This window comes from Ahaetulla prasina, chromosome 8, assembly GCF_028640845.1.
Source record: "Ahaetulla prasina isolate Xishuangbanna chromosome 8, ASM2864084v1, whole genome shotgun sequence".
NCBI lineage: Eukaryota > Metazoa > Chordata > Lepidosauria > Squamata > Colubridae > Ahaetulla > Ahaetulla prasina.
In genome coordinates this window covers 81,610,510-81,623,474 of record NC_080546.1, presented here as the reverse complement: position 1 = coordinate 81,623,474, position 12,965 = coordinate 81,610,510, and the positions used below count along the sequence as shown (strand labels likewise).

Genomic DNA, 12,965 nt, shown 5'->3' with positions numbered 1-12,965 from the left:
TTTTACTATTCAAATATTCAGTTCCAATGCATCCTGCCAGGATCCACGTATGTGGTAAAGTTTGGTCTGTGTCTTTCAGTTTTATTCTATCCTCAGCATTGTTTCTTTCTCATTCGATATCATGTAAAAAACTGACACACACGCACCCAAAAAAAAAAGTTTGATGTGCATTCAAATCGTAACAAGTCAAGTCAAGGTTCAGACCCCTTCCTGTTCTCTGCTGAGACTTAGTTAAACAAGTCCCAGCACTGATTTTACTTCTGGTTAATATATTTCATCAGAGGCAGGGGTGAAATGCTCCCAGTTCAGACCGGATCGCTCGATCCGATAGCGATGGTGGCAGGTGGTTCGGAGGACCGGTAGCAAAAATCCCTCCCAAACCCGCCCCATGCCCAGCTAAGCCACGCGATCATCAGAGGTTTTTTTTTTTCTTTTAAAAGCATTTTTTCTTCGGCCGAAAAAATGCTTTTAATAGTGTAAAAAAAAAGCCTCTGATGGCCACGCGGCTCAGCTGGGATCATCAGAACCCTTTAAAAGCATTTTTTCTGAAACCTCTTCAGCTGAAGAGGTTGTTAAAAAATGCTTTTAAAGGGTTCCGGCGATCAGGCAACTCAGCTGGGATTGTCTGAACCCTTTAAAAGCATTTTTTTTTACAACCTCTTCGACTGAAGAGGTTGTAAATAAATGCTTTTAAAAGGCTCCTCTGGCGATCCCAGCTGAGTCTCCATTTCGCTGACAGAGGGCTGCAGGAGAATCCCCACAGATCCACCCAGGCCACCACTGGTACCCCCTGAAATGAGTGATGTCAACCATGCCCATCCGATCAAGCACAACCCTGATATGGCCCTCAATGAAATCGAGTTTAACACCCTTGCTCTAGGAGAAGAGGTATCACTGAGTCCTTCCTAGCTTTTTTAACCCTAAAAGAAGGGACAAAATGATAATGCTGGAGTTCTTTTTCTTCTAATTTTATATTCTGCTTCTTCTTCATTCAATCACAAATGCCACCATTTTGGTCCCTTAGTCTTCCTGATCTTTCTCCTCAAAATTGCAGCTCCTCACATCCCTCCATGTTTTACTTCATTCTTGATTTTTTCCGATATTTGACCCAAACTTTATTATCAACATCACACAAAAATCTCTTATCTGCCATTTTTCTTTAGCCCATCCCTTCTCTTTCTTTTTATTTGTAAAATGAAAAGAATAGGAATAGGAATAGGAATAGGAATAATAGGAATAGGAATAGGACTAGAAATAGGAAGATGATAAATAGGATAAATAGGATAAATAATAGGATAAAGATAAGGATAAGCTCAACGTCCTAGCCCCTCAGCCACCGCATCCCTGTTAAAGGTAAGAATGGAATGGAATGGAATGGAATGGAATGGAATGGAATGGAATGGAATGGAATGGAATAGAATAGAATAGAATAGAATAGAATAGAATAGAATAGAATAGAATAGAATAGAATAGAATAGAATAGAATAGAATAGAATTTTTTATTGGCCAAGTGTGATTGGACACACAAGAAATTTGTCTTGGTGGATATGCTCTCAGTGTACATGAAAGAAAAGATACGTTCATCAAGAATCATAAGGACCAGGGAGTGACATGGTAGCAGTCTTCCAATATTTGAGGGGCTGCCACGAAGAAGAGGGGGAGTCAAACTATTCTCCAAAGCACCTGAGGGCAGGACAAGAAGCAATGGGTGGAAACTAATCAAGGAGAGAAGCAACTTAGAACTAAGAAGAAATTACCTGACAGATAGAACAATTAATCACTGGGACAACTTGCCTCCGGAAGTTGTGAATGCTCCAACACTGGAAGTTTTTAACAGGCTCTTGGATAAGCATTTGTCTGAAGTGGTGTAGGGTTTCCTGCCTAAGCAGGGGGTTGGACTAGAAGACCTTCAAGGTCCCTTCCAACTCTGTTATTCTGTTCTTATTCGCACTAGTATGCACTCAACAGAATTCTCAATTAAGAGTTTATTGTCATGCATGTACCCTCCATGTCATTTCTTTTCACTTTAAGCAATATACAAAGACCATAAAGAGAGTGAGAAGTAGCAAGCCTATTGTGTACAGTTTTAAATGTGGATGCGGATGTTTTAAACTGTTTCTGCTTATATTCTATGTAAGCCACTGGCCATCCTTTTGGTCATGACCCGGTAGAGATGAGTTTCATAAATATATAAAATGAAGACATGTAAAACGAGAAAAAAAACACAAGATAATTTACATCGTCACTGTGCACTATCCTTGATGCCTTTCTAGCATTGCAATTTTGGCTTCGCCATATTCGTGCGCTCGGTCTCCTAAGTGGTTGGCCCAAAGTCACCCAGCTGGACTTTATGCCTAAAGTAGGACTAGATTAACAGAGTTGGAAGGGACCTTGTAGGTCATCTAGTCCAACCCCCTGCCCAAGCAGGAGACCCTACACCATTTCTGACAAATGGCAGTCCAATCTCTTCTTGAAAGCTTCCAGTGATGAAGCTCCCACAACTTCCGAAGGCAGTTTGATTCACAGAGTGTCTTTTAGACTTTGAATTTATTGCTTTCTCTTTTGATGAATTTCATGAACTGCATTAATTGCAATATTCTTGTTCTTTCCTTCTTCTCAATCCTTTGACTTTTCCTTCATAGATTTGTTTTGTATAAGCTGACCTTCATTTCAGTTGTCTCCAAATGACCAAACCACCTAAATGCATTTCTTTTTGGATGATTATTCAATTCACATCCATTCATCAGTGACTCATCCCTTTTTTTGGGCAGCTTGCTTATCAGCAGAATCAAAGCCAATTTTGTTCCAATCACATTAACGTTATTCTTTGCAAGTTAGCCTCTCTGATTTCTCTAGTGAACCAACATTTTCTTGCCCATATCCCACCAACTATACTGGGACATTCTGGATACACAATGTATTGCTTTAGAAAAAAACATCTTCATTTTTTTTATTTCTAATTCATGAAAACAGAATACGTATTTTTTTAAAGTTTTTATTTGTACACATTAAAACACAAGATAACCATACGACATTTATATATATCTCACTATTTCTTATCAGCTATTCAGCGCGGTCCTTTCTTATTATATATACATATTTTAATCCTATCTTATTATGATTTATCTTCCTTTATTTCATCTACATTCTACCCTATTATTCAGTTTTCTTATCTTTCCTATTTTCTAACCATTCATACCATCTACACCAGACCGTATAATATTCTGTATTTTCTTTTTCTTTGATTTCTTTTATGAGTTTATCCATCTCAGTGCATTCTAGAATTTTTGTTAATTAAATCTTCCTCTGTTGGTGGGTTCTCTTTTTTCCAATTTTGTGTATATGCTATACATGCCGCCGTTAATATGTGTAGTATTGTGTATCATTTGTGTGATTTTCTGTTGGGATCCCTAATAGGAATTGTTCTCAGATTTAAGCTCTCCCTTTATTGATTTCTTTATTATCTCTTCTAACCACTTTTTAATTTTAGCCCAAAATTGTTTTGCCACTGGGCATGTCCACCAAAGATGGTAATATGTTCCGTAGTTACTCTTACACTTCCAACACTTTGGTGCGTTACTAGGGAACATCTTTGCTATTGTAGCTGGTGGAAGAATACGTATTTTTCAAGAAGCACACAGCAATTAAAAAGATCCTATAAAAATAGGTATTTACTAGTATAAGCGTTTGACTATTATCCATACTGCAAAGACTCCAAATTACACCGGTATAATATATTAAATATGAAAACAAAACCACCCCCTACTGCTAAATAAAACTATCATCTAAACCAGGGGTATCAAACTCAGGTTCACTGAGGGCCGCATCAGGATTGTGTTTGACCTGGGGGAGGAGCATGGCCAGGGGGGCATGGCCAGCTCGACGTCACTCGTGTCAGGGGCGGTTGTGGTGGCCCGAGCACTCATGGCCCTGCCGAGCTTCGTTTTTGCTGGCAGCGGCCTGTCCTTCGCTGTTTCCAGGGCAGCCCCGCGGACCAGATTTAAGCACCCCACGGGCCAAATCCGGGCCCCGGGCTTTGAGTTTGACACCCCTGATCTAAACTAAGAACCAGAACCAACAATAAAAATATCCCCAAATTAAAAGATAGTTCTACTGTACCCCTAATGCTCAACAGCCTATCAAAATAGTTTTTAATAGTTAATAGTTGATAGTTCCTATCAACTATTCCTGCGAGTCCCTTAGACTACAAGGTGAACAAACAAGTCAGTTCTAGAGGAGATCAACCCTGACTGCACTTTAGAAGGCCAGATCCTGAAGATGAAACTCAAATACTTTGGCCACCTAATGAGAAAGAAGGACTCACTGGAGAAGAGCCGAATGCTGGGAAAGATTGAGGGCAAAAGAAGAAGGGGACAGCAGAGAACGAGGTGGCTGGATGGAGTCACTGAAGCAGTAGGCATGAGTTTAAATGGACTCCAGAGGATGGTAGAGGACAGGAAGGCCTGGAGGAACATTGTCCATGGGGTCACGATGGGTCGGACACGACTTCGCAACTAACAACAAAGTTCCTATCAAAATAGTTTTTAAATCTCACGGAAAAGGCAGCACATTAAGGATCAGATAAGGATCAAATAAGCTATCAGCTATTCTATATTAATCCATAATGCCAGCAACTCTACCATTTCAAAGGAAAACTCATCGGATAAACTAATTATCAGAAATTTCAAATGAAGAATGAAGAAATATAGTGGATAATATATTTTGCTTTTGGGGGGAAAAAGATACCCAAAAATCAACAAAGAGACAGAGGTGGCATCAGAAAGGATACCTGTTTCATAGGAGGTGCAGGAGATGACAGAACTGCTTGAAATCGGATCCATTTTCTCTTTTCTAAAAATCATTCACCATTGGCAAGACATGAGAGGCGTCCAATATTCTCACACATTGTTGTGTTTAATGTTGAATAAAGTTATGTTTTGTACTAAGAAACCTCCCTCTTCCCAACTAAGTTTTTTTTAAAAAAAGAATTGGGGCGAGTGTAACTTTAAGATGAAGATCGCTTTTAGGAATCAGCAAACTTTAGTCCTTGAGCAAAAGTTATCAGGTGAATTGTACCAAAAACGAATTAATTTCCATTCCATATAATCACACCCCGTATTTTCAGACCCCCTGATTCATTTTCTATTTCTAAATAGTGCAGAATGTTTGCTAGCACAGGGTATCAACATCCTGTCTGTGATTTTAGAGGGCAGATTTAAAAATAAAAAAACCTTATGCAACATGTGGATTCAATATCACTTCCCCCCCCCCACCTCCGCTGTACCTTTCAAAGGGAGTCACTCAAAAAGTCAGGCCAATGACTCAGATTTCGCTGCTTTCTTGAGGAGGAAAGATTCCAAGGTACCTGAGGGGGTTAGCTAAATTTCCTTCGTTAGCTATCAAAATGGCACGAATTGTTGTTTCCTACCTTCGATACAGGTTTCTGGATAAAAAAGAAACCGAAAGCTCCGGGTAAAAAAGTTAAACTATATGAAGATAAAAAGAATGTATGGATATGCCAGGTTTTTTTTTGTTTTGTTTTGTTTTTTGCATTTATATCCCGCCCTTTTCTGAAGACTCAGGGCGGCTTACACTATGTCAAGCAATAGTCTTCATCCATTTGTATATTATATACAAAGTCAACTTATTGCCCACCCCAACAATCTGGGTCCTCATTTTACCTACCTTATAAAGGATGGAAGGCTGAGTCAACCTTGGGCCTGGTGGGACTTGAACCTGCAGTAATTGCAAGCAGCTGCTGTTAATAACAGACTATCTTAGCAGTCTGAGCCACCAGAGGCCCATTTATTCTACTTCTTCGAGAAAGACAACATGGGAGAGCATGTCCTGCTGAACTCAAGACCAAACTACTGTGTAATAACTTGCAAAATTTCATCGGCTCCTAAATTTTACTTGCTGAGGAAATGGCAGACATGACCACATTGTTTTCTTATTTCATTTTTATTGTTTTTTGCTACTAATTTACTGAACTCAAAGTGCTTCTTCGATTTTTAAATAATCAACAGCTTTTTTAAAATTTGCATTTATATCCCGCCCTTCTCCGAAGACTCAGGGCAGCTTACACTATGTCAAGCAATAGTCTTCATCCATTTGTATATTATATACAAAGTCAACTTATTGCCCCCCCCACAACAATCTGGGTCCTCATTTTACCTACCTTATAAAGGATGGAAGGCTGAGTCAACCTTGGGCCTGGTGGGACTTGAACCTGCAGTAATTGCAAGCAGCTGCTGTTAATAACAGACTGTCTTAGCAGTCTGAGCCACCAGAGGCCCATTTATTCTACTTCTTCGAGAAAGACAACATGGGAGAGCATGTCCTGCTGAACTCAAGACCAAACTACTGTGTAATAACTTGCAAAATTTCATCGGCTCCTAAATTTTACTTGCTGAGGAAATGGCAGACATGACCACATTGTTTTCTTATTTCATTTTTATTGTTTTTTTACTACTAATTTACTGAACTCAAAGTGCTTCTTCGATTTTTAAATAATCAACAGCACTTTTTTTTTATTTGCATTTATATCCCGCCCTTCTCCGAAGACTCAGGGCGGCTTACACTATGTCAAGCAATAGTCTTCATCCATTTGTACATTATATACAAAGTCAACTTACTGCCCCCAACAATCTGGGTCCTCATTTTACCTACCTTATAAAGGATGGAAGGCTGAGTCAACCTTAGGCCTGGTGGGACTTGAACCTGCAGTAATTGCAAGCAGCTGCTGTTAATAACAGACTGTCTTAGCAGTCTGAGCCACCAGAGGTCCTGCTTTGGACTGGACTTCCAATAACTCCCATAGACATTCACTCACTATTTAGTCCATAGCTCAAAGGTTTATTTTCTAGGCCCTCCTGCATTTTAAATACATATATTATTATAGAAGTCAAATTACTGAAGTCGTTTCCATACACAAACATACACACTCTCTCACACACACAACATCCATTATGTTCCTGGTTGCCGTTCAAAGTTCTGTTACTCAGAAACTTCCTCATATTTGCTTTCATCAGCTTATTTACAGCTTATCGTTGTATGGGTATGCTGTGTATATACGTACAATGACAATAAAGTTATTAATTAATAATTATCTGTCATTATCAATAACACTGCATTTTAATTTGTTGGAATTTGTTTATTTAATTTCTCTAGCCAGCCAACTCACTCAAGGGACTCTGGGCGGCTTACAATTCTAAAATCCTAAAACAATTTAAAAGACATCGAAGCAATAAAAAATCCCCGCAAAATAAATAAGTATAAACAGCTGCTGATGGCTTATATCGTAAAAGATTTGGAAGATAGCATGCAAAAGGCATGGTAAGGAAAAACGGTACGATACAAAAAATATGGAGAATAGTAATACACATAATATGGAGAAATGAAGAAAACATTCTTAAGTAAAATCTAGGTGTAGCTTTATCTTCACTTTTAAAAACTAACAAAACTAAAATTGCAGGAATGGGAAAATTCTCTAGCCTTATCTTTGTACAGCGAGTACAGTACATAGATTGAGGCTGAAAACATGCACCATTTCATGAGGATTATTATAATTCCCCCCGTTTTCATTTGAAACCATTCATTTCTAATTAGGTGCTGGGAAAAAATATATCTCCTTTTACTCTTTACAAAGTTCTTTTTTTAAGAGAAGAGAAGCGAAAACCGTGTCAGTTCCCCGGAAAATACTTGATACTTTTCCCAGATCGAGTTCCTGGATGCGTCAAGAGGAAGGATAACAGTAACCAGACTGACAAATAGAGGTGAACCATTTTGTGAGAACTAAGGAACAGACCCCCCAACCAGAAACAAATTCTGCCCATATCTAAATTCATTTTGACTAAGATTAATGCAATCTATTAACTACTAGCGGTTCTACTGCACCAAGTATGCTTTTGCTGCTGTCACTAAAATTCTATTTGATTTTCAGGTGCAACTGGAAATAAAAATCCTACGAATTACAAGAAAGTGGGGGAATTCACACCAATACCATTTGTATATTACATTTATTGTTATTTTGGTTTTTACTATCTATTCCCCTGACTCCATATTGAACATGGGGGCATATAAGTAATAGAAATAAATAAACTTTTCCATTCTACACACTGTTTTGCTAGCTTGGCCTCCATGACTAATCACTATAAAACAACCATAGAGATTCTGTGACATGATGGAAAAGAGGCAGTGGTTGGTTTCAACCGGTGTAACAACCGGTTCCCTGAGTGCACTGTTGTGCCACAAAACACGTGCTCCACGGGCGCACAGTCTGTTTGAAAACAGCTCCAAAACTTACCTTCTACTGCAGCCCTGGTGAGTAAAACAGCTAAGGCGCGGCTACCAGCTCTGCTGCGCCTATCAGCTGGGCTTCAAGCAAAGGAAATGTAGGTCGGTATAGTGCAGGGGCGGGTGGGCAGGCCCAGCTGATCGTCGGAGCGAACCGATTCACTCTCAGCTGATCGTCAGAGCTACTGGTTCACTCAAACCGGTCCAAACCGTACGAACCCACCCCTGAAAAAAGGGTTATTCGGGTTTTCTCCCACGTAAAATTGGAAGTGTCATTCGTCAAAACGTCATCAAGACACTTCCAATTTTACGCGGGAGAAAACCCGAATAACCAAAGACCTACATATATATATAAGATATATATATATATATATATATATATATATATATATATATATATATATATATATATATATATATATATATATATATATATGTGTGTGTATGTGTATGTATGTGTATGTGTGTATGTGTATATGTGTGTGTGTGTGTGTGTGTGTGTGTGTGTGTGTGTGTGTGTGTATGTATATATATATATATATATATATATATATATATATATATATATATATATATATATATATATATATATATATGTCTTTGGTTATTCGGGTTTTATCCCGCGTAAAATTGGAAGTGTCTTGGCGACGTTTGGCGAAGTCTCATTCGTCATCTTCAGGCTTCAGCTTCGTGCTTCTGGGAGCAATGTGTGATTGCAGCTGTTTTTCCTTTTAAAAGGCGAATGAGACTTCGTCGAAACGTCGCCAAGACACTTCCAATTTTACGCGGGATAAAACCCGAATAACCAAGACCTACATACAAACACCCGCGAAAACCTCAGAAAACAAATATATATATATATAAGATATATATATATCTTATCTAAATTAGAAATAACTAGATATAATAAAGAAACATGATGGTTTTCTACTTGAAACATCATCACTCCAAAACGGAAATACTAGATGAGCAAATTGCAAAACCAAAACCAATAAGAAAGTGGCAGGACTTCTGGCAGATTAAATCAGATTTCACTAACTTTGATCTCTTCTAAGAAAGACTAATTCCAAAGAGCTCCCTTAGAAACAATCATTTCCTAGTTCCATTGCTTTAATTTAACACAGTTATAAAAGAAGGTATTACTCACAGAAGAGATTTTGTCCTAACTTGTTACCAAAGCTATTATCCTGGATTTGCTCTGGTATTCAACAGGGAAATTAGTAAATCAATACAATAATACGTTCACTACAGTTGACAGTTGTGTAGTCTAATTCAACCACACTAGAATCGTTTGTATTAGTGATTCTCAACCTGTGGTCCGCGACCCCTGCGGGGCTGTGATGTTGTCACAGGAGGGGTACACAAAGGCTTGAAGAAATGTTATGATTTAAATCTTGAGTTAAGTCTTCGTAGTCTCTGGCTGTGATCCGTGGCCACAAAAGGTATTTAAAGGGGGGAATGGGAGAAATTGCCACCGCCAACTCACCGCGGGACAACTCATTGCGGAATGATTTAACAATTCTATTTAATTCTTTAATATACATATGCCATTCATATTTCATTCTGTCCCTCGTTTTGCATATTTTGTTTAATGATTCCATTCCACCACTTCCTTGATATTAATGTAACTCTCGCCCTGCAACGAGTTGGCCATGGCGAGTTGGCTGCCACAAATTGTCCTTTAAAGGGGGTCGGTGGTGAAGAAAAGGTTCAGAACCACTGATTTATTTAGCACAATTCTCTCTTTTTTAAAAAAATGATCGTTGAATTTAAGGCTGGAAATTTAAATTGTATCCCGTTGGGTGTATCTCTTCCTTAAAAATATATTTTTTCTTAAACTAAAATATGGCTGGGACAAAAACTATATAAAATAGGGAGCTATATTCCCACCTATTTTTATAAGAACCTCAAACGTTTCTGTAAAAGTGAACTGATTCCTGGGTCAATTCATATATCAAATTCATCCTAGCATCTGTATATGATTAATCAATTTCTTCAGAAAAGACACTCGTGCAACAGGGACACTTCATGGGGAGAGTTTTAATGAAGTTTTAACTCTAAGATTTAGAACTTTTTTTTAAAATGCAAAAATTTATAAGAGGGTTGATAAAACTTTGATTTTAAAAATTTAGAAATGAATCCAGATAAATTTGAAATAAGATTTTGGAATTAATTGTAAAGAATTCTTCCCCTGAGAAAACGCTGTAATTTTCCTTTAAAAAAAAACTTAATAAAAGATTTTATTGGACACTAGATGGAACTAAAGGTTACAATTAAAGGAAGAGAATGCTTACAATTACAGAATATAGTGAAATAATCTAACATTAGACATGTAGGAAGGATATTTTTGAACAATGGACTCAGAAGTTAATTTTAATTGCTCGTTTGGATAAACTGTATCTAAAAGATATTATAGAAGAGGAACAAATTCTACGTGGCAAGATCAAGACTGAGTTGAAAGTAGATTTAAAAATTATAAGCTACAAAAATAATGCCTCACACTGAACATACCAAAGGAACCAGTTGATATTTTAATAATTAAAAAGGATATGTAGATAACAAACCAAGACAATCACTTAACTTTCTTATGCTGGTTTTACAAAAGACACATAAGCTTTGAAGAATCTTGTGAGATGGGACAAATTAAAAATGAAAACAAATCAGGTTCTAGGACATTAATTTTAAGATTGAAAACTTAAGATCAAGATTGTGAAATGTAAAAGGAAGGAATATAAAGATGGTTTATTTGATCCCTTAATGGACTTTTGGTGATATCAGTGTTGAAATGCAAACTTAAAATTTGTTTATAGATAAGACATGGTATATATGAAGAAGACATAATCTGCTGTATTTTAAAAGAAGATGATATTACTAAATCTGTTGATACTTAAGATAAGGAGGAAATCATTTTTTATATATATTTCTTCTTTTTCTGTACTATATTCTTCTTTTTCTTTCTTTGCTTTTCTTTTCTTCTGCCTTTTTCTACTCTTTTTAATCTTTTATCTTTTTCTTTACAGCTTGCATTAGCTTTTACTGTTATAATTATAACCTTTAATTTAAATAAATACCATAAAAAAGTAAAACAAGTTTGAGTAAACAGCAATAGCAATGTAAAGATTAGAAAATTGTTCAAGAGAAACACACTACCTGCTATAGAAAGTTAAATGCATAGGACTTAACCATATGCTATTTTGTATACATGTCAAGGTCTGCTAAGCATTGAAAGTACAATGACATGGATATTGGCATTATCCATAACTTAATGGGAAGCTATAAACTAGCAGCCATAAGGTGTTAATCTTGTCCTGGATCATTTTAAGCAACACTCCACGATTCTTCCTTTGTGGCAGGTGCTTTCCAATAAGGCATAAGCATTTGAGAGAAAGAGGAAAAAGGACACCACTAAATCAGCAGATCTCTCAAAAATTCACACTTGGTGATCTTATGAAAGGGGGGTAAAATCTTGCCATAACTATGATTATATGCATACAAAAAAATACACGAATATGCCTGCACAATTTACTTCATGCTGTCAACAGTTCTATACAAACCATGACAATACTACATATATCCATGCGTAATGCTATAAAGGGTGGCTCAGGGGCTAGGATGTTGAGCTTGTCGATCGAAAGGTCGGCAGCTCAGCGGTTCAAATCCCTAGTGCTGCCGTGTAACGGGGTGAGCTCCCATTACTTGTCCCAGCTTCTGCCAACCTAGCAGTTTCAAAAGCACGTAAAATGCAAGTAGAAAAAATAGGAACCACCTTTGGTGGGAAGGTAACAGCGTTCCGTGGGCCTTTGGCGTTGAGTCATGCCGGCCACATGACCATGGAGACGTCTTCAGACAGCGCTGGCTCTTCGGCTTTGAAACGGAGATGAGCACCGCCCCCTAGAGTCGGCAACGACTAGCACATATGTGCAAGGGAACCTTTACCTTTATCTTTAATGCTATATAACTCCAGGAAGGTATGAAGAACAGATGCAGGAGTTGGGTTTGACTAGTCTAAAGAAAAGAAGAATTAGGGGCAACATGACAGCAGTATTCCAGTATTTGAGGGGCTGCCCCAAAGAAGACGGGGTAAAATTATTCTCCAAAGCACCAGAGAACAGGACAAGCAATAATGGCTGGAAACTAACCCAAGAGAGAAGCAAATTGGAATTAAGGAGAAACTTCGTAAGAGTGAGGACAATTAGCCAGTGGATAGCTTGCCTCCAGAAATTGTGGGAATTCCATCATGGAAGTTTCTAAGAAGAGACTAGACAGTCACTTATCTGAAATAGTATAGGTCCATGATGGTGAACCTATGGCATGTCTATCACAGGTGGCATGCAGAGCCCTCCCTGTGGGCACGCCACCCATCGGCCAGCCCAGCTCTGCGAAACTGCGGAGATTGCAAGCCCCCTGACCCCGCACCCCGTTTTGGGCCTGAAAAGCCTCCTGCACCAAACTGGAAAGCAAAACAGGGGCCAAGGTGCATGCACGGGGGGGGGGGGTGTACATGTCTGCTCACACTGCACTTTGGGGATTGGGGCATGCACAAGTGCATTCACACACATGCGCTTTGGGCACTCGGCACGAAAAAGTTTAACCATCACTGGTATAGGTTCTCCTGCTTGAGCAGGGGGCTGGACTAGAAGACCTCCAAGGTCCCTCCCAGCTGTCTTGTA

At 38.3% G+C, this 12,965-nt stretch overlaps 1 protein-coding gene across 4 annotated transcripts in view; it reads right to left on the bottom strand.

Moving 5' to 3' along the window:
• Window positions 1–12,965, bottom strand: part of STIM2 (stromal interaction molecule 2) — a 113,243-nt gene that overhangs the window by 54,097 nt on the left and 46,181 nt on the right. The window lies entirely within an intron of this gene.